The 25,170-nt window shown below is 47.9% G+C and overlaps 1 protein-coding gene and 1 pseudogene across 1 annotated transcript in view; both read right to left on the bottom strand.

Annotated features, from left to right (window-relative positions):
* BFSP2 (beaded filament structural protein 2) overlaps positions 1-25,170 on the bottom strand; it is a 74,660-nt gene that overhangs the window by 41,529 nt on the left and 7,961 nt on the right. The gene's annotated exons all lie outside the window — the stretch shown is intronic.
* LOC134730069 (AF4/FMR2 family member 4-like) lies at positions 22,244-23,240 on the bottom strand (annotated as a pseudogene).

The following is a 25,170-nucleotide window of genomic DNA, read 5'->3' as shown; positions in this document are numbered from 1 at the left end:
GTTAAGCGAATTTTCCACTCAATGGGTGCCAACACTGTTTTGCCCAGCTCAGCTGCAGACAAGAGCAGAGTTTTCAATGGAAATTTTAAACATGTGAGACCAAGATTCTGAAGCATTTCTTCAAGGAATTGTAACAAGAGATGAAACATAGCTTTACCAGTACAATCCTGAAGACAAAGCACAATCAAAGAAATGGCTAGCAAATGATGGAAGGGGTCCGGTCATAGCAAAGGGAGACAGGTCAAGAGCAAAGGTCATGGCAACAGTTTGTGATGCTCAGGGCATTTTGCTTGTTGACTTTCTGGAGGGCAAAAAATGACAACATCTGCTTATTATAAGAGTGTTTTGAGAGTTAGCTAAAACATTAGCAGAAAAACACCTGAGAAAGCTTCACTAGAGTCCTCCATCATGACAAATGCTTCTGCCCATTCTTCTTATTGAATAATGGCAATTTTGCAAGAGTTTCAGTGGAAAATCATTAGGCGTCCACCTTACAGTCCTGATTTGGCTCCTTCTGGCTTCTTTTTGTTTCCTAATCTTAAAAAATCTTTAAAGGGCACTCATTTTTCTTCAGTTAATAATGTGAAAAGACTGCACTAACATTGCTAAATTCCCAAGGCCCTCAGTTCTTTAGGGATGAACTAAATGGCTGGTATCATTGCTTACAAAAGTGTCTTGAACTTGATGGAGCTGTTTATTTCACCTGGGTGCAGGCGGGCTGAGTCCGAAAAGAGTCAGTGAAGGGAGATAGGGGTGGGGCTGTTTTATAAGATTTGGGCAGGTAAAGGAAAATTACAGTCAAAGGGGATTTGTTCTCTGGCGGGCAGGAGTGGAGGTCACAAGGTGCTCAGTGGGGGAGCTTTCTGAGCCAGGATGAGCCAGGAGAAGGACTTTCACAAGGTAATGTCATCACTTAAGGCAAGGACCGGGCATTTACACTTGTTTTGTGGTGGAATATCATCAGTTAAGGCGGGGCAGGGCATATTCACTTCTTTTGTGATTCTTCAGTTACTTCAGGCCGTCTGGCCGTATATACGTTTAAGTCATAGGGGTTGCGATGGCTTGGCTTGGGCTCAGAGGCCTGACATTCCTGCCTTCTTATATTAATAAGAAAAATAAAACAAAATAGTGTTGAAGTGTTGGGGCGGCGAAAATTTTTGGGGGGTGGTATGGAGAGAGAGAATGTGCGATGTTTCTCAGGGCTGCTTTGAGTGGGATTAGGGGCGGCGTGGGAACCTAGAGTGGGAGAGATTAAGCTGAAGGAAGATTTTTGTGGTAAGGGGTGATATTGTGGGGTTGTTAGAAGAAACATTTGTCGTGTAGAATTATTGGTGATGGCCTGGATACGGTTTGGTATGAATTGAAAAACTAAACGGAATAAGAGAAGGAGAAAAACAGGTATAAAAGGTCTAAGAATTGGCAGGACCCAGGACATCTGATTAGTGAGTGCCTAAGGAGATTCAGCATAGTCCTGCCAGCAAAAATTATTTATTTACTTCAAGAGTTTAGAGTGGCGGTTTGGGGATAGCACCAAGAGATATCAGCTGTGATGGCTTGGAGAAACAGTGTAAACCGGCAGTGTAAACAAGAGCAGGGCACATATGAGTAGTTGAGAACGGTGAATAGGAGTATGACTAGACAGAAGATAGTAGGGATGACAAGTTTTTTGGGGCACAGTCTAAGTTGGTCTGGTGTCTGGAATGAGACTGGGGCCTAATAAAAAGGAGCGTCTATACGGGAGCTTAAATGGGCTGTACCTTGTAGCATTCCGAGGACAGGCCTGAATTCTGAGAAGCGAAAGTGGTAAAAGTATTGTTCAGTCCTTTTTAAGTTGGTGGCTGAGCTTGGTGAGGTGTGTTTTTAATAGACCGCTAGTCTGTCACTGAATACTAAGAGCCTGAAAAAATGCTTGGCTGATTTGACTAATAAAGGCTGGTCTGTTATCAGACTGTATAGAGGTGGGAAGGCTAAACTGAGGAATTATGTCTGACAGAAGGGAAGAAATGACTGCGGTGGCCTTCTCAGACCCTGTAGGAAAGGACTCTACCTATCCAGTGAAAGTGTCTACCTAGACTAAGAGGTATTTTTGTTATCTGTCTCGGGTCATGTTGAGTAAAGCTAATTTGCCAGTCCTGGGTGGGGGCAAATCCTCGAGCTTGATGTGTGGGGAAGGGAGGGGGCCTGAATAATCCCTGATGAGTAGTAGAACAGCAGATGGAACACTGAGAAGTTATTTCTTTGAGGATAGATTTCCACGATGGAAAGGAAATGAGAGGTTCTTAAGAGGCAGGCTAGTGGCTTGTACTATAGCATAGCCTGCCTTTGCTGGTGTGTGGCGATTAGGCCTGGTGGAACTGCCATCAATAAACTAAGTGTGATCAGGGTGAGGAACAGGAAAGAAGGAAATATGGGGAAATGGGATGAATGTCAGGTGGATCAGAGAGATACAGTCATGGGGGTCAGGTGTGGTATCAGGAATAATGTGGGAGGCCGGGTTGAAGTCCGGGCCAGGAACAATAGTAATTGTGGGACTTAACAAAGAGTGAGTACAGCTGAAGGAGCCAGGGAGCAGAAAGTATATGCGTCAGGTATGAGAAAGAAAATCGATTTTGGAAGTTATGAGAAATGTAGAGAGTGAGTTGAGCATAGTTTGTGATTTTGAGGGCCTCTAAAAGTATTAAGGCAGCGGCAGCTGCTGCACGCAGACATGAGGGCTAGGCTAAAACAGTAACGTCAAGTTGTTTGGACAGAAAGGCTGCAGGGTGTGGTCCTGGCTCTTGTGTAAGAATTCTGACCTCGCTAACCATGCCTAGGAAGGAAAGGAGTTGTTGTTTTCTAGAAGGTGCTGGGGTTTGAGAGATTAGTCGGACACGATTGGCAGGGAGAGCACGTGTGTTTTTATGAAGAATTATGCCGAGGTAGGTAACCGATGGAGAAGAAATTTGAGCTTTGGAGGGGGATACCTGATATCCTTTGGAGAATAAATGCTGAAGGAGCAGAGGTGTGTCTTGTTGAGAAGATTCAAAGGAGGGGCTACAAAGAAGATCATCAATATATTGAATAAGGTGAGAACCAGAGGGGTGGAAAGAAAGTAAATCATGAGGAAGAGCTTGGCTGAAGTAATGAGGGCTGTCCCTGAAACCTTGCGGCAGCACAGCCCAGGTAAGCTGCTGGGACTGATGGGTGTCAGCGTCAGTCCAGGTGAAAGCAAAGAGAGGCTGGGACGAGGGGTGCAGGGGAATAGTGAAAACAGCGTCTTTTAAGATCAAGAACGGAATAGTGAGTTGTGGAGGAAGGTATTGAGGATGAAAGAGTGTACCAGTTGGGCACAACAGGGCGGATAGGCAAAACAATTTGGTTGATAAGGCGCAGATCCTGAACTAATCTGTAAGACTTGTGCAGTTTTTGGACAGGTAAAATGGGGGAATTGTAAGGAGAGTTTATAGGTTTTAGAAGCCCATGCTGTAGCAGGTGAGTGATAACAGGCTTTAATCCCTTTAAAGCGTGCTGTGGGATGGGATATTGGCGTTGAGCGGGGTAAGGGTGATTAGGTTTTAATGGGATGGTGATGGGCATGTGATCGGTTGCCAGGGAAGGAGTAGAGATGTCCCATACTTGTGGGTTAAGGTTGGGGGATATGAGAGGAAGATGCAAAGGAGGCTTTGGGTTGGGGAGAAGGGCAGCAATGAGATGCGGCTGTAATCCAGGAATAGTCAGGGAAGCAGATAATTTAGTGTCTTGGCCTAATAAGGGAATGGGGCAGGTGGGTATAACTAAAAAGGAGTGCTTAAAAGAGTATTGTCTAAGTTGGCACCAGAGTTGGGGAGTTTTAAGAGGTTTAGAAGCCTGGCTGTCAATACCCACAACAGTTATGGAGGCAAGGGAAATAGACCCTTGAAAAGAAGGTAATGTGGAGTGGGTAGCCTCCGTATTGATTAAGAAGGGGACGGACTTACCCTCCACTGTGAGAGTTACCTAAAGCTCAGCATCCGTGATGGTCTACGGGGCTTCCGAGGCAATCGGGCAGCATCAGTCTTCAGCTGCTAAGCCGAGAAGGAGTCAGTCAGAGAGCCTCGGGCCAGAGTTCCAGGGGCTCTGGGAGTGGCTGCCAGGTGAGTTGAACAGTCCGATTTCCAGTGGGGTCATGCACAGATGGGACACGGCTTAGGAGGAATCCTGGGCTGTGGGCATTCCTTGGCTTGGTGGTCAGATTTCTGGCACTTGCAGCAAGCTCCTGGGGGAGGAGGTTCTGGAGGAACGCCTGGCCGCTGCGGTTCAGGCGTTTGGAAGTTCTTGTGTGCTGGAGGTGTGGCTGGGGTTTGTCTCACAGTAGAAGCAAGGAATTGCAGCTTTTTTCTATTATTGTACACCTTGAAGGCGAGGTTAATTAAATCCTGTTGTAGGGTTTGAGGGCCCGAATTTAATTTTTGGAGTTTTATTTAATGTCGGGAGCAGATTGGGTAATAAAATGTATATTGAGAATAAGATGGCCTTTTGACCTTTTAGGGTCTAGGGCTGTAAAGCGTCTCAGGGTTGCTGCCGAACGAGCCATGAACTGGGCTGGGTTTTTTATATTTGATGAAAAAGAGCCTAAACGCTATCTGATTTGGGGTAAAGAAAAAGGAGCATTAACCTTGACTATGCCTTTAGCTCCAGCCACCTTTTTAAGAGTAAATTGCTGGGCAGGTGGGGGAGGGCTAGTCACAGAATGAAACCATAAGCTGGACCAGGTGTGAGGAGGGGAGGCAATAAAAGGATTATAGGGTGGAGGAGCGGAGGCTGAGGAAGAATTGGGACCTAGCTCAGCCTGGCGAGGAGGGGAGAGGTCAGATGGGTCTGTAGAAAAGGAAGATTAGAAAGACTCAGCGACGCTTGGGGTTGGGACTGAGGGGACAGGCGGGAGGGAAAGAAGGAAGATTTGGGATGAGTTGCATTGGGAACAGAGACTAGAGAGGGACCGATGCGTAAAAGAATGCCTGGACGTCAGGCACCTCAGACCATTTGCCCATTTTACGACAAGAACAAGAATTATTTAGATCTTGTAGGGTGGAAAAATTGAAAGTGCCGTTTTCCGGCTATTTGGAACTACTGTCGAGTTTGTATTGGGGTCAAGTGGCATTGCAGAAGAAAATCAGAGAAATGCAAATCAAAACCACAATGAGATACCATCTCACACCAGTTAGAATGGCGATCATTAAAAAGTCAGGAAACAACAGGTGCTGGAGAGGATGTGGAGAAATAGGAACACTTTTACACTGTTGGTGGGACTGTAAACTAGTTCAACCATTGTGGAAGTCAGTGTGGCAATTCCTCAGGGATCTAGAACTAGAAATACCATTTGACCCAGCCATCCCATTACTGGATATATACCCAGAGGACTATAAATCATGCTGCTATAAAGACACATGCACATGTATGTTTATTGCAGCACTATTCACAACAGCAAAGACTTGGAACCAACCCAAATGTCCAACAATGATAGACTGGATTAAGAAAATGTGGCACATATACACTATGGAATACTATGCAGCCATAAAAAAGGATGAGTTCATGTCCTTTGTAGGGACATGGATGAAACTGGAAACCATCATTCTCAGCAAACTATCACAAGGACAAAAAACCAAACACCACATGTCCTCACTCATAGGTGGGAATTGAACAATGAGAACACATGGACACAGGAAGGGGAACATCACGCACTGGGGACTGTTGTGGGGTAGGGGAAGGGTGGAGGGATAGCATTAGGAGATATACCTAATGCTAAATGACGAGTTAATGGGTGCAGCACACCAACATGGCACATGTATACATATGTAACTAACCTGCACATTGTGCACATGTACCCTAAAACTTAAAGTATAATAATAATAAAATAAAAAGAAAAAAAAGTTTACATTTTGTATTTTTATCTCTTAATTCCATTTTTTTTCCGGGAACATTTTGAAGTCCCCTCATATACAATGAAATGATAGATTTGTCAACATAGATAAATCTCAAAAACACCATAAGTGAAGAAAGTAAGTTGCAGATGGAAATAATATGTGATGGTCAAACAATCTAGATGTTTCCGTGAAGGTGTTTTTGGATGAGACTAACATTGACATTGGTGGACTTTGAGTAAAGCAGGTTGCCTGCGCTCCATAATGTGGGTATTCTCATCCAATTAGTTGCGGGATTTAACAGAGCAAAGACTGAGGTCCCCTGAGAAAATAGGATTCCACCAGCAGACAGCCTTCAGCCTTGAACTGCAGCGTCACCTCTTCCCTGGGCCTCCCAACCTGCTGACACTTTGATCTTGGACTTCTAGCCTCCATAACTGTGTGAGCCAATTCCCTAAAATAAATCTCTCTCTGTACACATTCTATGGTTATGTTTCCCTGGAGAACCCTGACTGATACACAGTATAACACAATTTAACATAAAGTTTAAAATAATGCAAAATAGTCCTAGGAAAGGTTTTATACATATGTAGTAAAACTTTCATGGGAGTGGTAAGCACCAAATTTAGGGCAGCAGTGACCTCTTGGGGCGGTGGGGGTGGAATTCAATCAGGACAGAGTACAAGGGGAGTTTCAATTATATCTAAAATCTTTGATTTCAGGTTTTAAAAAAAGGTTTTTTAACAAATAACACTGAGTTGACAATGCTGAGTATTAGGTGCCTTTTTATGTGTTAAAAATATTTCATAATTAAGAACAAAATGAGATCGATCGCATAAATAAAATCAACTTGGAAAAGAAAACTAGCACAGTGGCTGATACATCTTGGGACCCTGACAGACACAGGGAGAGACTGGCCGGGACAGGTTTGATGGAGAAGGCAGGTCAGAGCGAGGGCAGTTGATGTGCAAGTGTGGCCTCAGGGAACAGTGGGCGGGGTGACTGCAGAGGTCATGTGGACGCAGTCCCAGTCACCCAGGTGGCTCTCCAACAGGCCCTGCGTGTTTACTCGAAAGTGGCCCTGCACAGACAGTTATCCCTGACTTTCCTCCCCCTCCCCCCCTCCCCTCCTCACCCCTCCCCTCCCTTTATCTCCCCTCCCCTCTTCTCCCCTCCTCTCCCCTCCTCTCCCCTCCCCTCCTCTCCCCTCCTCTCCCCTCCTCTCCCCTCCTCTCCCCTCCTCTCCCCTCCTCTCCCCTCCCCTCCTCTCCCCTCCCCCCTCTCTCCACTCCCCTCCACTTCCCCCTCCCCTCCCTTCCCTTGCCTTCCTTTGCCTTCCCTAGCCTTCCCTAGCCTTCCCTTGCCTTCCTTTCCCTTCTTTATTTCCCTTGCCTTTCCGTTCCTTCTTTATTTCCCTTCCCTTCTTTATTTCCCTTCCCTTCCCTTCTTCCCTTCCCTTTCCCTTTCCCTTTCCCTTTCCCATCCCTTTGTCCTGCTTAGATTTCAACTGGGCTAGAAACAGCCACAGGGAAGTGGGAGTGAAGAGAATAGCAGGAAAGAGAGACGGAACTGACTTCAGCATCCTTGCTAGGTGCTTGGCCCTACCTGGGCAGGGGAGAAAGTGAGGGTTGATATGTTGAATAATATATCAACTGGACATTCTATTTCCTGAGTTGATACTGTTTTGTGGCTTAAAACGAGTGTGACGTTTCTAGTTTCCTGGAAGTGATCAGAAAAATCATGGGACCCTCCATGTTTTCGCCCAGGGGCTGGGAAGAATGTCTACCACCCACTGAGCAACTTGAAAGGGATCTTGGGTGAGGGCCCTATCAAACCAAAGCTGCATTTGTAACTGTACTTCGTGAGTCCTTCCTGTTTGACCCACGGTTGACATCCATCACGTGCCCAGCACAGTGCTTGGCATGTAACAGGGATGGACCAGTGTGTGGATTTGTTTACACTTCATCCCTTCTAGACCTCCAGGTCCCAGAGTCCAAGAATTTTGGCTCTAATATTTGAACTCCCATAGGGCTTGGTAAGCCCTCATTAAAAATCTCATGAATGACCATAATAAAACCAAAACCTGTGCCAGCCTTATAGTAGCTACCATGACAATGTCACACTGAGAGACTGCTGGTGAGGAAGAAGGCAGGGCCAATGCATGCCACCGTCACCCAGGATTCTGTATTTACACGTGACAGTTGTTACACCCACAGGCTAAGGGGTTGTAGCCTTATCTGTGACACTGACAAAGCCTTTTCCCACTGATTTCATTCTCCTTTAAATTTCAAAAGGATCAGAACCAGGCCAGGCATGGTGGCTCACGCCTGTAATCCAGCACTTTGGGAGGCTGAGCCTAGCGGATCACCTGAGGTTAGGAGTTTGAGACCAGCCTGGCCAACATGGCAAAACGCTGTCTCTAATAAAATACAAAAATTAGCGGGGAGTGGTGTTGTGCACCTGTAATCCCTGCTACTTGAGAGGCTGAGGCATGAGAATTGCTTGAATCCAGGAGGCAGAGGTTGAACTGAGCCGAGATTGTGCCAAGGCACTCCAGCCTGGGTGACAGAGTGAGACTCTGTCTCAAAAACAATAACAACAACAATCAAAACAAAACCAAAAACAAACCCACAAAAGGATCAGGACCATGATGGCAGGTGGAATGATAACTCTCCTTTTCCAGATAAAGCAGCTGGAGGTGGGAGAGATTAGGGACCTGGGCAAAAGTATTTGGTGGGCTGAGACTGGAACTCAGGACCCTTGACTCTAAACTCAAGGTCTGACCTAAGCTCCAAAGCAACCCAGAATGCACCTGAAAAAGGAAAGAAACGAGGTTTCTTCTGTCACGAATAGAAGTAGAAGAGAAGGCTGGGCATAGTGGCTCATGCCTGTAATCCCAGCACTTCAGGAGGCCGAGGCGGGTGGACCACGAGGTCAGGAGTTCGAGACCAGACTGACCAAGAAGGCGAAACTCCATCTCTACTAAAAATACAAAAAAAAAAAAAAAAAAAAAAAAAAAAAATAGCTGGACGCGGTGGGAGGCGCCTGTAATCCCAGCTACTTTTGAGGCAGGAGAATCGCTTGAGCCCGGGCGGCGGAGGTTGCAGTGAGCCGAGATTGAGCCACTGCACTCCAGCCTGGGTGACAGAGTGAGACTCCATTCCCCGCCGCCCCCGCAAAAAAAAAAAAAAGCAGAAGAGAATAGAAACAGACTAGCTGGTCAATATATGCAAAGTCTCAGGGGAAAATGAAATTTTATGGTTGATTTATAATCCTCAGGAAATTGGGAGTTGTCCTGGAAATTCTGACATGAACCGGACGACTGCAGGGCAGTATGAATTGCGTGACTGGCTTCCCAGGATCAAGATGGCTTTGGCAGTCAGGAGGTGATTATAGGAATCCAGGGCTTGACACAAAGAACATTTTGCAGCTGAGTGACTAGGTATGTAAGACAGTTCCTAGATCAGCCAGCAGGTGGCGCCACCTGCCAAGAGAACCAGGTCAGAGGCGGTAGCCCGGGACACCCCCATCTCAAAGGGGCTCTGGCAGCTCTGATTTGGCCTGCAGGCCACTCTGAGATCGCTGCCACAGAGTGGAATGCTCCTGAGTCAGCGGGACCATCCCTGTGTAACGCTGTGCAAATGCTCATTCCTACCCCCGCCGCCTCCTCCACCACCCCACCACCCGCCCCCAAAGTACGGAAAAGTTGGCTGGGCAGGTGATGTCAGAGGGCTGTGTAGTCCATGTGGTTATTATTGTTTTAAGTACTATAAATGATGACACAAATTACTACCACAGTTTGCCGAATGCTTACCATGGGCAAGCACTATGCCAAGTGTTCTAAGTAAGTTATTTAATTCCCACAACAACCCTGTGGAGTGAATAGTACAGGACGTTGGAATTCAGAGAGGTTAAGCAATTTGCCTTGGGTCACAAAGCCAGTCAATGGCAAAACCAGAGTTTGAACTCAGTTCTTTTGCACTTTACAGCTTGCACCATTAGCCACTGTGATATTCTGTTGCAGTCTCCCTCTTTCCCTCCCTCCCTTTCTTCCTTCCTCTTCCATCCTTCCTACTTTCCTTATTGCCTTCCTGACTTCCTTCTTTTCTTTCTTTGTGCCTGGCATTGTGCTAGGTTTTAGGTTCAGAAATAATCAGACCATACCTCTGCTCTTAGGATTTTCAGTGTAACAAAGAAGCTCAAAATCACAGCAGTGGGTGTCTGGAACCATGACAGGGTGTGTCCAAGAAGGAGCAAGAAGGCTCACGTATTCAGTACCAGGTATAGGCAGGCACAATCCTGGGGCTGTCCAAGTTAGAAATTCCAGCTGTTCATTGGTTTAATCTGGGCTTTTGTGAACTTGGGTGAGGCGTTGGCTTTGCTGTCTCTTGGCAACCCCCCTGTCTGGACAGTTTCTCCCTACCCTGCCATTTGGCAACACCTGGGCTATATTCTGGCAGATGTTGGGCTGGGGGTAATATAACTGCTGCTTCATTAATGTTGGGGCATAGGCTGCCACCTGAGCCTCAGGAATGAAGGAGGTGCCCAAAATGTACTGAACATTCCCATTTCCAGCCAGCCAACCAAAGAATGGGGACAATGAGCTCATCGGAGGCTGCCTCTCTTCTATAGGCTTCATCCACTGCTCAGAGATGATGGGGAGCAGTGACAGCCTCCTCTATGGCTGCGGGCTTGGGAGATCAGAACATTCTACCCTCTGATTTTACAGATGAGGAGCCTCAGAGGGAAAGGGCTTCATCTCAGGGTACACAGAAGTGAAGAGAGAGGTAGGAGTCAGTGGCACCAGGTCTCTGCATGTCCAGGGAAAGGATTCATCTCATCTGCCTACCAGAATTCTAAAAGGGAAACTTGCCTATTCCCTGTGTGTCTGCAGGGAGATGTCAGTGAGATCCAATGCCTTTATCTAACAGTTAAGAAAACTGAGGCTGAGAGAGGTGAAGTAACTTGTTCAAGGTCACACAGTAGCTTAGTGGCATTTACTGTGTTTCTACTATATGAACAGCATTCTCTTGGATTCTCTGTACAGCTTTCCTTTCTGGACCCCAATAGCCCAAGTAGTTTGATAGGATGTGGTGGATTTTTTTTTTTTTTTTTTTTTTTTTTTTGAGATGGAGTCTTGCTTTGTTGCCAGGCTGGAGTGCAGTAGCGCTATCTTGGCTCACTGCAACCTCTGCCTCCCGGTTTCAAGCAATTTTCCTGCCTCAGCCTCCCAAGTAGCTGGGACTATAGGTGCGCACCACCACACCCAGCTAATTTTTGTATTTTTAGTAGAGGCGGGTTTTCACCATGTTGGCCAGGATGGTCTTGATCTCTTGACCTTGTGATCCACCCGCCTTGGCCTCCCAAAGTGCTGGGATTACAGGCGTGAGCCACCACACCCAGCCAGGATGTGGAATTTAATTTCAAATACAAAAGGAAGAGAGGATGAAATAGGTTAGGTGCAGAAATACTGATATTTCTGGAACATTTTTAAATGACAGTTGACAAAACAGGACAAAATGTTGGGAATCAGGACTATAATGTGAAAAGAACGATAGCCAGTGTTATGGATTTAATTGTGTACCATCCAAAAGATAAGTTGCAGTCCTGACCCCCAGTACCTGTGAAGGTGACCTTTTTTTTGGAAATAAGATCTTTACAGATGTCATCAAGTTGAGGTCATTAGGGTAGGCTCTCATCTAATGTAACTGGCATCCTTATGAAAAGAGGAAAATTTGGACACAGACATACGGAAGAATGAAGGTAGAGATGGGGGTGATGCATCTACGGGTCAAGGAAGGCCAAGGATTGCCCGCCATCACCAGAGCTGGGAGAGCAGCCTGGGACCGATTCTCTCTCACAGTCCTCACAAGGAGCTGCCCCTGCTGACATCTTGGTTTCCAGCCTCTAGTCTCCAGGCCTGTGAGAGAATAGCTTTCTGTTGTTTTAAGCCACCCAGTTTGTAATACTTTGTTATGGTAGCCCTGGGAAACCAACATAGCTGCCTCTTATTAACTGATTACTTTGTGGGGCACTTCCATTTGTTGATTTAACCAATATTTATCATGCATCTATGTGCTGGCCGCCATCCTGGGTGATAGAGAAACAGCAGGAGCCAGAGAGGACAGGTTCCTCCCTTCCCGACCCATACTTTCTAGTTTACATGCATTATCTCCAGCCAGCATCCCCACAGCAATCCTATGAAACACGGATTATTCTCCCTTAATGTATAGATAAGGAAATGGACTCTTAGGGGTTAGTAACAGGGCCAGGGCCTCTCTTGTGGGAAGGAGTCAGCTGGACTTGCTATGTTCTAACTCAGTTGATTGCATAGATGCAGGACTGCCAAGATAGACTCTGGGGGAGAGATGGGTGAGACAGGTAGGAGTGTGGATTCCACAGACACACTCTGCTCAGCACGTGAGAGGCACAGAGTGGGCCCTGCTCCTAAAGTCACAGCACAGCCCAAGCAATTACCTCTCAGCCCCCAGCCTCACAGGGGCTGCACAGGACACGTGAGAAGAGAGGTCGCTTGCACCTCGGTTCTGACTCCGTGGTCCTCCCACCACTGTGGAGGAGGAGGCTGAGGATGCCTGCTTGCTGTAAGGAAGTAAAACCATGGCCCTGACCGTTGGCAGCTGACAGCTAGACCAGAGTATTCTCACCTATGCACGAGCATTTACAGAATATCAGCACTAATCAGACCAGCTCACTCTGTGATCATGGTGGAAGGAGATGGAGACAAGGGCACGCGGTGATTCTATCTGGACAGAGAGGCAAGGACGCTCTGCAACCACAAAAACTCAACATCCCCTCTTCCAGCTGACTCGAGTGATGACTGCTGCTTCTTTACTAACAGCAGCTCTATGCCTGCTTCATTCCTTCCACCTCTTGTGTAAAGATTATTAAGATCCCCAATCATCAAACTGCCCCTACTTCCTGACAGCATCAAATGCAGAACAAGCCTTTCTTAAACCTTTCCCCAACAACCTAACACAGGCCTAAACCTCATAACAAGCCCCTCCCAACTCCCTTTTCCTGAGATGTCCCGGGTTCTCCTGGTCCATTTTTCTGTTGCTGCGGCATGCTAATACACTGTTTCCACCTATGAGGATGTGCTCAGGGGTCTTTGGCTGGTGGGATTTAACAGAGCCGTGCCTCACTCCGTGGAGATTGGCATCTTGGCCCCTACCACTGGGCTAGGTGGTGGTGAGAGGTGATCGCCCCTGTCGGGGGCAGGGGTCCCAGCGGTCTGTGGAAATCCCTCATGCCAGGCCTCGCCCACCCGAGCAGGTGCTCACCTCCTGTGGCGGAGTGGTTTGGCGGACCCGGAGCCACACACCATGGGGCGTCTCTGAACTCTACTCAGATAAAGTCATTCTGCCTTGAGTGCTGACTGCTCAGCACGTTTTTCTGAGTATTAAAATCACTGAAAAAGACAATGAGAAATCCCGAGGAGGGCTGTGCTATTCCCCAGCAGCAAAGCTATTAAACTTGCAAGTCTCAGTTCTGAGCCATCTGATGGGTCGGAAGCCGCCCAGCCTCACGCGTCCTGGTTAAAGCAGTTAGTTCCTGTTAGAGATGTGCTTGCAGAAGGATCAATCACCCTTTCTGACAGTTTCTTCCAAATTAAAAGAGGCAGAGAAGGGCAGAAAAAGAGGCACATCCCAAAGTCTGAACTCACAGAGTGGGGCCTGTGTCGACTACAGCTCTATCTTATCAAACAGGCACTCTACGTAGACTGTGGGCCCGCCTACCCTTCAGGGTTCTGGGACAGGACTAACTCGGGCCTTATAGATGAATGTGACAGGAAGTTTTTAAACAGTATTTTAGGGGTAGAAACAACACTGAATTGATCCTGGATGGAACACTAACTGTGGCCTCAGTTTCTTTATCTGTAAAATGGGTATTACGGGCTGAATCGTGTCCTTCCTCCCCCAAATTCCTGTGCTGAAATCCTAACCCCCAGTACCTCAGAATGTGACTGTATTTGGAGAAAGGGTCTTTAAAGAGGTAATTCGGTTAAAATGAGGTCCTGACGGTGGGCCCTACTCCAAGATGCCTGGTGCCCTTCTGAGAAGAGGAAGTTTGGACACAGATGTACAGAGGGAAGCCTGCGTGAGGACACGGGGTGAAGATGCCCTTCCATGAGCGAAGGAGAGAGGCCTCAGAAGAAACAATCCTGCTGACACCTTGATCTTGGACTTCTGGCCTCCAGAATAGGGAGAAAATGCCTTTCTGTTGTTGAAGACACACAGTCCATGGGCCTTTGTTCTGGCAGCCCAAGGTGACAAATACACTGCACATAATCCCATCTTCCTAGGTAGCCCCGTATGTTATGGAGAGGCCCAAATTAAGACAGAGAGTAAAAGTTCTTGTTAACGTTTGCAGACGTCACGCAACACAAGGGTCATATCAGAGGCCTGCAGTTCAGTGAAGACTGTGGATGGTTTTAACCTCATGAGTCTTACGGAAGTAAATGATTTTGTTAGGGAAGGAACATGATTTTGTTAGGAAAATCATAGGTATGTTCTCAGTGGTCTTTGGCTGGTGGGATTGAGCAGGGACATGCCTCACAGAAGATGAACCCAGAGAACTCCCAGAGTGCCTGTGCCCATTCCGGGGGGTGGCTGGATCTGGGCCAACTGCACCCAGGAATTCAGGGGCCTACCCAAGGCTGTCCCTGGAGACGTTCCTGGCCTGGGTGGGCTGGATGCTGCCATGAGCGCCTCATTTCCCAGGCAGTCTCCTCAGGGACGCTGGGTACCCACACCCAGTGAACTCCCGCGACCTCCCGGGGCTTCTCCTCCTTGTCCCAGTTACTCCTCATGTGAGAGAAATGGTTTCATCTTCATTGCGCAGATGAACAAAACAAGGCCCGTGTTTCCCTGGTGGGTGAGTGATAATAAATCTCTCCATCACCTAACCTTTCTCCTCAGAGCTGGAGAAAGGTTACCTGGGGGGTGGGAATGAAGATGATGAAAATGAAGTAAAGTTGAAAGCTGGGAATGGTACCTGGAAGTACTCTGGGCAGTAGGGCTAGCAGTAGGAGCTGAGGAGGTGGAAAGAGAGGGGAGAGAACAGGGGTGAGTAGAGGGGAGAGGACAGGGGTGAGTAGAAGGTAGAGGGCAGGGGTGAGTAAAGGTGAGAGGGCATGGGGGACTAGAGGGGTGAGTAGAGGGGAGAGGACAGGGATGAGTAGAGGGGAGAGGACAGGGGTGAGTAGAATGGAGAGGATAGGGTCTAGTAGAGGGGTGAATAGAGGGGAGATGACAGAGGTGAGTAGAGGGGAGAGGATGGGTGAGTAGAGGGGAGATGGCAGGGGTGAGTAGAGGGGAGAGGACAGAGGTGAGTAGAGGGGAGAGGACAGAGGTGAGTAGAGGGTAGAGGACGGGTGAGTAGAGAGGAGAGGGCAGGGGTGAGTGAAATGGAGAGGATAGGGTCTAGTAGAGGGGTGAATAGAGGAGAGGTGACAGAGGTGAGTAGAGGGGAGAGGACGGGTGAGTAGAGGGGAGATGGCAGGGGTGAGTAGAGGGAAGAGGACAGGGTTGAGTAGAGAGGAGAGGGCAGGGGTGAGTAGAGGGAAGAGGACAAGGGTGAGTAGAGGGGAAATGGCAGGAGTGAGTAGAGGGGTGAGTAGAGAGGAGAGTAGAAGGGAGAGGGAAGGGATGAGTAGAGGGGAGATGGTGGGAGCGAGGAAAGGGATGAGTAGAGGGGAGAGGGCAGGGGTGAGTGGAGGGGAGAGGGTAGGGGTGAGTAGAGAGGAGAGGATGAGGGTGAGTAGAAGGGAGAGGGTGGGGTGAGTAGAGGGGAGATGGCAGGGGTACGTAGAGGGGAGAGGGCAGGGTGAGTAGAGGGGAGAGAATGGGGTGAGTGGAGGGGAGATGGCAGGGCCGAGTAGAGGGGTGAGGACAGGGGTGAGCAGAAGGGAGAGGGCAAGGGTGAGTAGAGGGGAGAGGACACGGGTAAGTAGAGGGGAGAGGCAGGGGTGACTAGAGGGGTGGGTAGAGGAGAGATGGCAGGGGTGAGTAGAGAGATGAGAGAGGGGAGAAGGCAGGGGTGAGGAGAGGGGAGAAGGCAGGGGTGAGTACAGGGGAGAGGGCAGGGCTGAGTAGAAGGGAGAGGGCAGGGATGAGTTGAGGGGTGATGGCAGGAAGGAGTAGAGGGGTGAGTAGAGGAGAGAGGGCAGAGGTGAGTAGAGGGGAGATGGCAGGGTGCATAGAGGGTGAGTAGAGGGGAGAGGACAGGGGTGAGTAGAGGGCAGAGGACGGGTGAGTAGAGGGGAGATGGCAGGCATGGGTAGAGGGGAGAGGGCAGGGATGAGTAGGGGGATGAGTAGAGCAGAGGGGGCAGGGGTGAGTAAAGGGGAGAGAACAGGGCTGAGTAGAGGGGAGAGGACATGGGTGAATAGAAGGGAGAGGGCAGGGGTGAGTAGAGGGGAGAGTGTAGGGGCAAGTAAAGGGGTGAGTAGAGGTGAGAGGGCAAGGGTGAGTAGAGAGGAGAGGATGGGGAGAGTAGAGGGGTCAGTAGAGGGGAGAGGGCAAGGGTGAGTAGAGGGGAGAGGACAGAGGTGAGTAGAGGGGAGAGAACAGGGGTAAGTAGAGGGGAGATGGCAGGGGTGAGTATAGGGGAGATGGAAGGGGTTAGTAGAGGGGAGATGGCAGGGTGTATAGAGGGATGAGTAGAGGGGAGAGAACAGGGGTCAGTAGAGGGCAGACACAGGACAGGGATGAGTAGAGTGGTGAGTAGATGGGAGATGGCAGGCATGAGTAGAGGGGAGATGACAGGGTTGAGTATAGGGGAGAGTAGAGGGGAAAGGGCAGGGGTGAGTAGAGGGGAGAGGGCAGGCATGAGTAGAGGGGACAGGACAGGGGTGAGGAGAAGGGAGAGGACGGGTGAGTAGAGGGGAGAGGACAGAGTTGAGTAGAGGGCAGAGGACAGGGGTGAGTAGAGAAGAGAGGACAGGGGAGAGGGCAGGGTTGAGTAGAGGGGTGAATAGAGCAGAGGGGGCAGGGGTGAGTAGAGGGGAGAGAACAGGGCTGACTAGAGGGGAGAGGACAGTGGTGAAGGGGGAGGGCAGGGGTGAGTAGAGTGAGAGAATGGGTGAGTAGATGGGACATAGCAGGGGTGAGTAGAGGGAAGATGGCAGGGTGTGTAGAGGCATGAGTAGAGAGGAGAGGACGGGTGAGTAGAGGGGAGAGGACGGGGTGAATAGAAGGGAGAGGGCAGGGGTGAGTAGACGGGTGAGCAGAGGGGAGAGGACGGGCAAGTAGAGGGGAGATGGCAGGGCTGAGTACAGAGGTGAGTAGAGGGGAGAGGGCAAGCGTGAGTAGAGAAGAGGGCGAGGGTGAGTAGAGGGGAGAGGGCAGGGGTGAGTAGAGGGAAGAGGGCAGGGGTGCATAGAGGGGAGGTGGTAGGAGTCAGTAGAAGGGTAAGTGGAGGGGAGATGGCAGGGGTGAATAGAGGGGAGATGGCAGGGTGCATAGAGGGATGAGTAGAGGGGAGAGGACAGGGGTGAGTAGAGGGGTGAGTAGAGGGGAAATGGCAGGTGTGAGTAGAGGGGAGATGACAGGTAAGTAGAGGGGAGAGGGCAGGGATGAGTAGAGGGGTGAGTAGAGTGGAGGGGGCAGGGGTGAGTAGAGCGGAGGTGGCAGGGGTGAGTAGAGGGGAGAGAACATGGCTGAGTAGAGGGGAGAGGACAGGGGTGAATAGGGAGAGGGCAGGGGTGACTATAGGGGTGAGTAGAGGGGAGAGGACGGGTAAGTAGAGGGGATAGGACAGGGGTGAGTAAAGGGGTTTGTGGAGGGGAGAGGGCAGGGTTGAGTAGGGGGTGAGTAGGGGAGAGAGGGCAGGGGTGAGTAGAGGGGAGAGGACAGGGGCGAGTAGAGGGGAGAGGGCAAGGGTGAGTAGAGGGGAGAGGACAGGGGTGAGTAGAGGGGAGAGGACAGGGGAGAGGGCAGGGTTGAGTAGAGGGGTAAGTAGAGCAGAGGGGGCAGGGGTGAGTAGAGGGGAGAGGACGGGGTGAGGGGAGAGGGCAAAGGTGAGTAGAGGGGAGAGGACAGAGTTGAGTAGAGGGGAGAGGATGGGGAGAGGACGGGGGAGAGGGCAGGGTTGAGTAGAGGGGTAAGTAGAGCAGAGGAGGCAGGGGTGAGTAGAGGGGAGAGGACTGGGGCAAGTAGAGGGGAGAGGACAGGAGTGAATAGAAGGGAGAGGGCAGGGATGAGTAGGGGGGTGAGTAGAGGGTAGAGGACAAGGGTGAGTAGAGGAGAGATGGCAGGGGTGAGTAGAGGAGAGATGGCAGGGGTGAGTAGAGGGGAGATGGCAGGGTGAGTAGAGGGGTGAGCAGAGGGGACAGGGCAGGAGTGAGTAGTGGGGAGAGGACAGGGATGAGTAGAGGGGAGAGGGCAGGTGTGAGTAGAGGGAAGAGGGCAGGGGTGAATAGAGCAGACGTAGGAGTGAGTAGAGGGGTAAGCGGGGGGGTGGCAGGGTGAGTAGAGGGGAGTGAATAGGGGTGAGTAGAGGGGAAATGGCAGGGGTAAGTAGAGGGGAGATGGCAGGGGTGAGTAGAGGGGTGAGTAGAGGGGAGGGGGCAGGGGTAAGTAGAGGGGATAGGGCAGTGGTGAGTAGAGCAGAGATGGCAGGGTGAGTAGAGGAGTGAGTAGAGGGGAGTGAGACAGTGGTGAGTAGAGGGGTGAGTAGAGAGGAGATGGCAGGTATGAGTAGAGGGGAGAGGACAGGGCTGAGTAGAGGAGAGGAGAGGGGAGAGGGCAGGGGTGAGTATAGGGGTGAGTAGAGGGGAGAGGGTAGGGGTGAGTAGAGAGGGCAGGGGTAAGTAGAGGGGAGAGGACAGGGGTGAGTAGAGGGGTTTGTGGAGGGGAGAGAGCAGGGGTGAGTAGAAGGGTGAGTAGGGGAGAGAGGGCAGGGGTGAGTAGAGGGGAAAGGGCAGGGGTGAGTAAGGTGAGAGGACGGGGTGAGTAGGGGGGAGAGGGCAGGGGTGAGTACTGGGTTTTGTGGAGGGGAGAGGGCAGGGGTGAGTAGAGGGATGAGTAGGGGAGAGAGGGCAGGGGTGAGTAGAGGGGAAAGGGCAGGGGTGAGTAAGGTGAGAGGACGGGGTGAGTAGAGGGGAGAGGATGGGGGGAGTAGAGGGGTTTGTGGAGGGGAGAGGGCAGGGGTGAGTAGAGGGGTGAGTAGGGGAGAGAGGGCAGGGGTGAGTAGACGGGAGCGGACAGGGATGAGTAGGGCGTGAGTACAGGGGCCAGGCAGGCGTGGGCAGTTACATTCAGCAGGGGACTTTGTCTTCTGCATAATTTTTTCCCAGAGCCTGCTGAAATGCGGGGGCTTTCTAACTTCCACACTGTAGTGTTATTTAGTTAGCGCTTATTTAGATGGTTATTCGTTGGTCCTGCAATAAACATGTAACTAAAAAGGACAAGTTGTTTTCCAGTGGTGGTCAGTTTGGTGGTGGAGATTTCCACTCCTGTGCCCTGCATTCACTCCCTCCTGAGGACTGCTGAAATCACTTCTCGTTTCTGCTGAATAATGCACTTGTGACAGCCAGCTCTACTAGCTCGTTTACAACCAGATAAATGAGTCTTTATGTGCTTTTCCCCAGCCAGACGACAATAAACTAGGTTTTATTTGCCTAAATTGAGTCCTCAAATTCGGTGGATCAGCATAAACCCCCTGGGAGAGCGCTGGGGACCCTGCGTAACATTCTGCTTGGTTCAGCCATTCTTTCACTAATTCCCCCGTAAAAAGCCACCACATTTGTTCTCAGCACTTGTGCCAGCTGCCTGGATTAGTTTTAATTTAGCTCTTCTGGAGAGTGTAGCCCGTTAGAACATCTTTCCTATTGCTCTTCTGTACGCTTGTTTAATTTGGCTGGGTTTGTTTTGAGACGAGCTGTGGAGATGGGTCTTCTCTCCCACCGGGACACGTCAGTAGAAAGGTTCTCTTGCTTCTGTGGAGTTCTGAAGGCTTCCCCTGCCCCAAGACCTGATAGGAATTACTGCTTCCCCCACCCCAAAAGCCACTGACAGGACTTTTATTTATTACTGCATATTTTATTTAAGGTAAAACCTCCAAACAGTGTCAAAGAGTATACACCCCAAAGTAAGCCTGCTCCTGCCCTGTCTCCAGCCCCAGCCCTCTCACCAGAAGCCTCCACTGTCCGCAGCCCCTATGTGTGCTTCCAGAGAGGGTCTGCCCTCCACTTTCTAAGAAACAGAAATAGTAGCAGAGCACAGACGTGGTTACTCAGCGATACCTTCTGGCGCCAGCTCCACGTCAGTATCTAACCAGCATCCTGGTTCTCTTCTCACAGCGGCAGAAGATTCTGCTGCGTTGTTTCTCTGTGTCAGACGTTGCAGCCGCTTCCTGTCTCACTGCTGGTCTGGAATTTCAGAGAACCCCTGAGCTGGAGTTCTGAATTGAAACCTGGAGCCTGTCTGGTTCCACATTCACCTTTCACCACCGGCCGTTTCTTGAACACGCGCTGTGTGTCGAGGTATGCCTCTCTGTGCCAGGCTCTGGAAGTGGAGAGGGAGGGAGACAGAGCAGTGGCCCCGGCAGAGCTGGCGCTTGGTGGGAGGCCTGCCCGGCACCCAGACTGCCCTGAGGACGCCATGCCCGGCTCCCACCTTGGTCCACGCGGGGCCCCGCTCTGAAGGGCCATCTTCCGGCATCTTCCTTGGGACCCACATTCAGTCCCCACTTCCTGGGGCACCCTCGCTGAGAACTAATCAGTACCCTGCTCTTTCTGGAAACTCCCACAGCGTATGCCGGTTGATCAACGCGCTCATGTAAGCAGCTCTTTGTGTTACTGCTCACTTAATGTATGTCTTCAAGTTTATTCAATTCCACAAACTTAAAGCATTGATTATGTGCCAGGCGATTTACACACATCATTTCATTTACATTCCTGCACCAACCCGATGAGGTAGGTCTCCTAGCTGCATTTTTACAAAAATTTCAAACGTAAGTCACAAGAAATCTGTTATAGTGACCCCCATATATGCATCACCCAGCTTCCTTGATTATAAGCACGTGGCCTATTTTGTTTTACTTGTGTCCACGCGTCTTGCCACTCTGCCTGAGATTATTTTCAACAAATCCCAGACATCATATTATTTCTTCTTCAAATATTTCAGCCTGTACTGGCAAATTATAAGAATGCTTTAAAAACAACACATGACTTCACAACCATGATCACGTCTAAAAATTAATAATACTTTCGTAATACTTTCTCAATTATCAAATATCTAGTCAGTGTTAATCTTTTCTCGTGTCTAATATATTTTTTAATAGTTTGTTTGAATAGTGATCCAAATAAAGCCCATTTTGATGGGCTGATATGTTAATTTAGTCTCTTTTACTGTATAGATTTCTCTTACCATCTTGCTTCTTTCCCTTGCGATTTTTATTTGTTAAAAAATTGGGTCTTTTGTCTTATAGTTTCCCAGAGTTTGGATTTTGCTGGTTTCATCTCTATAATAATACTTTTATTATTTTCCTTATGACTATCTAGTTGTCTAAATATCACTTATTAAAAAGTCCACTCTTCCCTCTATTGGCTTCAAGTGCTGCCTTTATTAAAACTAAATTTCCAGACACAGTAGAGCTTACTATAGAATTAACCCGTTCATCTGACCCCCTTCTTTTCTGTAAATTAGTAGTTTTATCTTGAGGCTTAATCATATTCAGGTTTTTTGTTTGTTTGCAAGACTACTTCATAGGTGGTGATGTGTACCCCACCAGGAGATACAGAACGGCTGCTGGTCGCATTTTGTGAAGGTCATAGCCATTTGATTATTGTTATTGCCTAGAGCCATTGTTTTATTATAGATATAAATAAAATTAATAATAATTCTATTATTTTTCTTTATTAGCTGGACTACATCTATAAAAAGATAATTCCTCTATTTATTTTTCTTACCGGATATACCTATAGGTCTTACAAGAAAGGCAGGAAAATGCTTTATTTTCTCTCATTATTTACCAGTTTTAAAAATAATGAGTTGGTTCCTCAGTGGGCTCCAAAGGTGATTAATTAGTTTTTTTTTTTTTGGTGTTATACTGATATATTTGATGGATTTCAATCTATTGCAGTTAATGTTCTTAATAATATTCTTTTAAAAATTGATGGATCATGCTTTTATTCTATAACTGACTTACTTTAATATTTGAAAACTGTAAATGACATTTTGTCTATTTCCCAAGAGGGGAGCTAACAGGTCTCTATGGATTCACTTGGAAGTGGCTCACAAGTCTTTCTTTAAACTTTAAAACATCTCTAAACTTTTACATTCTTTACTATTAAGGCAAAAGGCAGTTCAAGTTCAATCAGAATTTCATGTTCAATTGCTTCACATAGTCACAATATTAAAAGCTCTGAATGTGTGACTTAGGTCCAGCGGTTAGAAAGGTATTTTCAGCCTGGCGAGATGTGCTTTGCTGCTGGGCTGCAGCTCATTTGTGCTGTCACCATGGGATTGGCTACTGTAGCGCTCAGAGGACAGCTCTGGTTCCACAGACTCCTGTCCGCCCACGGACTCCTGTCCGCCCACGGACTCCTGTCCGCCCACGGACTCCTGTCCGCCCACGGACTCCTGTCCGCCCACGGACTCCTGTCCGCCCACGGGCTGCACACAGGCAATAGGTTTCTGTAACATTGAACTGAACTTTGACATCAACGAAGGTGGGAAAGACTGATTTGAGTGCTGCCCACTTGGAAAAGATACGTGAGAGGGAGAATTCCCGTTTGCATTAGGGTCCCCAGGTGATTTGGAGTGCTGATATTCCTTGCTATGCTGATCATTCCCATGAGAGCTGGAATGACTGGAGCTTAACGAAGAGACAGCCTGGGGTTTCCCAGGGCTGGAAGAGCGCGGCTTGGAGTGCTGTGATCCACGCTGACATTTTTCTCTGGTCTTCTGCTCCCACTACTGCTATGTGAGTCACAGTCATGTCTCTGGCCACGACTGTTAGTGCCACTGCTGCCACCTGCACTGGTCTACTGGCTACTATGTCCACTCTGTAAGCCTGAGGACTGTTTCTGAGACAAAAATGCTGGGTGCAGAGGTCCTACTGGGGTCCATTTTCATCTGTTATAGGTGGTACCGTAGGCTTGGAAACTGCAATAAGCCTTGGTATAGATTTGTCTCCTATAAAATCTTTCATTTTACCATAGTTTCCAAGCCTACTCTGGATACAACTCGATAACTTATCTTCCTTGCTAGTAGTTTTGTATGGCTCAGCAAAGAGAAGAGAGCTAGGTGGGAAGGCAACTTCGTCCTGTTGAATTTCCTGATCCCGCCTTTCTTGTTCTTTCATACCCCCCACGGTCCGGGCTTTATGGTTCATGTTGCTTATCTTGACTTCTTTTTCTCCCCAGTGCAGCCTCCTTGGTGTCCATCCTTATGGCAGTTGGACCTCAGCTTTGCTGTTGCTTTAGATTCCACAGCATGAGGTGTAGACGAGTCCTGAGCACAGGAGTTCTGTCCCCATGGAGTTGGGGTAGCCACCCTCCCAGCACATGGATGTCTTCTTGTTCACCTTACTGGAAGCCCTGATAATATTCTTATTGATTCCCAACCATCTTTGGTTAGTGGGAGCTTCTTTGAATTGACTCCTAAGTCTTCTGACATGACTGTAGTAGTTTTCCATAGAGTCCTTGCTTTCTGGTATGACAAGATGTTTCAGACTCGTCTTGTATATTTCCTATCCTCGAACCTGGATTCAGCCATTTCTACAAGGAGCCCCCCATTCTTTTAGTGAAAGATGGTTGTTAGAGACCCAAATCTGAGGCTAAAAATGTTCATTGTCGCTAAGTTGGCCATTGCTTCTAGATCTTTTCAGTGGGCAGACTTGGAAATAGGCATATATTTATTTTTATGATCACATATATCATGACTTTATACTGATAATTCCGATTTAAATTCAAGACTAAAGAATTGTCACTAAACGTCATGCATCTTACAGCTATCTCCTTTCACTCACACTCAAGTCTCAGTTTTCAATAACACAAATATAGTTACTCTCTTACTCTGTCTCACAGTACACACACACACACACACACACACACACACCAGTGTCAGAATAACAGTGCCAGTGCTACCACCACCAATGTGATTACTGAAAAATTGTTGGGTTTTTTTCTGTTGTCTTTTGCATCTCCACTAGGAATGTACAGTTAAATTCCTGTGGTTTAAAAAGCCGCTTGGAATAGTTCTTCTTCGTGTGACTATGCTATCAACTTGATACGTAGCTGGATTCATTTGTTTCTTTTTATTTTTGATTCTTAGAATTGGCTTTCTGAAATCTATTTTTGTTATACAATTCTGTAAAATATTTTCATGGTTCCAAAGTCATCTCCACATAACAAGATAAATTAGAAGAACTCTAGTGGCCTACCTTTCCCTGCTACTTTTTCCCCTCCACCCTCCTATAAGTAACATTTAAAAACACTTATGGTTTGTTTTATTCCATTTTTTCAATGTAAACACATACGTATGTATATATTCATATCCTTCCCTTAGCTAGATGGTAGAATGAAATACACACTCTTTCCATCTTGCCTTTTAGCTCAATAACATATCCTGGAGATCATCACTCCATAGTAGCTATAGAGCGATTTCTTGTTCCTTTGTGGATGCATCATGGTTTATTCAATGAGTCCCCTCCTGGGAGGTATTTGGATTGTTTCCAGTATTTTGGTATTACAGATAGGATTGCAGTGAACAGCTTTGTACATACTTCTTGTTCATATTTTTGCCAGTGTATCATTGGGAGTGTGTCCTAGAAACAGGACTGCTGGGTCAAATTATGTATACATAAATGCCTATATAATTTGTCTAGATGTTGCCAAATTCTTCTCCATAGGGGTTGTAACATTTTCTATTCCCATCAACACTGTATAAACTTGCCTGTTTCCCTAGAGCTTCACCAACAAATAGTTTGACATACTTTTAGAGTTTTGCTAATGGGATAGGTAAAAGTGGTATCTCAGGTAGATTTTAAAAATTTCTCTTATTATGAGTGCAGTTGAGACATTAGGAGCCATTTTCATCTATTTTTTGTGTCAACTGTCTGTTCATATCTCTAACATTTAAAAATAAAAGAGTGCTATCGGCTTTTTTTAACCTCAAATTTTAAATGCTGTGTATAAAATAGGGCTATTTTAACCTTTTGTATCCTACATTGCATTTTTTTTTCTAGTTTGTCATTTATCTTTTAATTTTGCTTATGGTGATATTTTGAAATGCAACATTTTAAAATTTTTCTTAATCAAATT

Source organism: Pan paniscus, chromosome 2, assembly GCF_029289425.2.
Source record: "Pan paniscus chromosome 2, NHGRI_mPanPan1-v2.0_pri, whole genome shotgun sequence".
Classification (NCBI taxonomy): domain Eukaryota; kingdom Metazoa; phylum Chordata; class Mammalia; order Primates; family Hominidae; genus Pan; species Pan paniscus.
Note: the sequence above shows the minus strand (reverse complement) of the source record. Positions and strands in the feature narration are given on the sequence as shown.